The following is a 2,244-nucleotide window of genomic DNA, read 5'->3' on the forward strand; positions in this document are numbered from 1 at the left end:
TCGTAGATTTGAATCAGGTTGATTTTTGTGAGCTGGAAACCAACAGTTTTGAGTCGCTGGATCTTTCAAGATATTATCAGTGTACGGTTAAGTTATACACTATTATTATCATATGTATTTTCAATCCAATTTTCAAGTTAATATTTAGTGTAAAATTAAACATGGTTATTATAGTAATACCATAAAATTGTAAGGGAAACAATACATTGAAATAGCAGAAAAAAACCTATGACGTTAATAACACCAGAGTTACGGACACACAAAAAACTAGCCTATATATTGATAATTCCAGACAGAGGGGCAAACAGAGAATTTACCATCATATTGATAATTGTAGACTGACGGATACAGACAGAGCCATTCGCACTTATAATTACTGACTGACGGACAATAACAGAATATCCACCATACTGATAACTCTACACTGACTACTGACTGACTGACGGACACTAACAGAATATTCATCATATTGATAACTCTACAATGACGAACACATGTTGAACCATTCATCGTTAACAATGATTATTCGGCCACTTATTATTTATTCTAATTTAAAGTTACCTTACCCATACATAGAAGCTGGAACAAAATGTGTGTGTGGTGGAGTGGGGGCATAGTTGGAGGTGAATCCAGCTTGTCAGATGAGCTGAAATTAGGAGTTCGGAGCATGGTCCAACAAAACATTTTTGCAATTAAAATGAAAATGTGGGCCTATTTTGACACAGTGGGGATCAATATATGATGGAAATCAGGGAAAAACATAAACGAAATTAACTGGAAAATATGTCTTTTAATAACTATCTTTTTAACTGACTTTTTATTTTATACCTGTTTATCTTATCCTTTGGCTCCTTATCTGTAGCAGTGAAATATATTTTGAATCCATTTATTAAAAGTCGGTTCAATTTTGAACCTCATTCAAATTAGAAAAATAGAAACTTACGGGGGGGATGAAGTGTGTGTGTTAGCCCTCTGTATTGAGAGGGAGCCTTCCCCGATCCCCTTGTTCAGACTCCTTTGCGAAAAGTAACACATATCTAGTTTATAATCTAAAATTAGAGTATCTAATGAACGATTTCCATACTCGTGCCAATCTCTTAATCTTCACAAAGAAAACAATAAGCCCTGTCATTGTACATAAGATAAAAGATGTGAACCAAAGTTCAAACTTTAACTGCTCATGGAGACTGAAATATCTTGTGATAAACAGGCTCGTGCCCGCAAGTAAGAATAAATATATATTTAACGAGAATAATAATAACTATCTAAATCCCTCTATTCTGCCTCTGGTAATCTAAAACACATGTTTTCAAGTAGTTTACACGCTTTCTTGTTTGTTTTGAATATCGCGCAAAGCTACACGAGAGCTATCTGCGCTAGCCGTCATTAATTTAGCAGTGGAAGACGAGAGGGAAGGCAGCTAGTCATCACCACCCACCGCAAACTCTTGGACTATTCCTTATTTACCAACGAATAATTGGATTGATCGTCACATTATAACGCCCCCACGGCTGAAAGAGTGAGCATGTTTGGTGAGACGGGGATTCGAACCCGCGACCCTCAGATTTCGAGTCGAGTGCCCTAACCACCTGGCCATGCCGGGCCAACACGCTTTCTTTGTTTAGTGTTCCATTTTGTAAAATATAGACACAACCAGTCTTTAGTCTTGATTGTATATTATTTATTTTATGATCAACTTCCAAGAAATAATTCCCGAACGTACTACAAATATTGTCGCTCATTTCAACATGATTCTTTGCAAATTTACTAATCAAAAATTGATAAACAATGCTTGCTTTCACTTTTTCGAGATTTTCTTCATTAATTAATATGTAAATTTCAATTAGTTACAAGTTACATTATTTCGAATTCTTAGAACAATGACGATTCTTCTTTTAAATAAAATATTAATCGGTTCATATCATTGGACGCATATTAAATAACAGCGCTGTTCTACTATTCCATACTGATAAAATAAATATTATGGTGAAGATCAAATTATCATTGTAAACTAAAAGCTACTCTGACTTGAGCATTTTTAACAATGATTATTTTGTATTATCTTTAAATAATTAGTGTTAAGTAAATTTTAGGCCTCGCCAGCTTTCGGCGTTTAAAGTATTGTTATATATCTGCTTATTTGTTAATTTCCCGTAAAAATTCTTTCTGAGAAACTTCAGCGATACGAGTTCTATCTTAATTAAAACTAGCTTACTCTTTCTCGTTACAAACTATGTAATACAC

At 34.3% G+C, this 2,244-nt stretch overlaps 1 protein-coding gene across 1 annotated transcript in view; it reads left to right on the forward strand.

The window, feature by feature from the left end:
• LOC111085788 overlaps positions 1-2,244 on the forward strand; it is a 42,496-nt gene continuing 40,252 nt past the window's right edge. The window contains exon 1 of the mRNA XM_022386005.1: positions 1-81. The gene's annotated coding sequence lies outside the window, so the exon portion shown is untranslated. The remainder of the gene's footprint in view (positions 82-2,244) is intronic.

The sequence above is a fragment of the Limulus polyphemus genome, unplaced genomic scaffold, assembly GCF_000517525.1.
Source record: "Limulus polyphemus unplaced genomic scaffold, Limulus_polyphemus-2.1.2 Scaffold619, whole genome shotgun sequence".
Classification (NCBI taxonomy): Eukaryota; Metazoa; Arthropoda; class Merostomata; order Xiphosura; family Limulidae; genus Limulus; species Limulus polyphemus.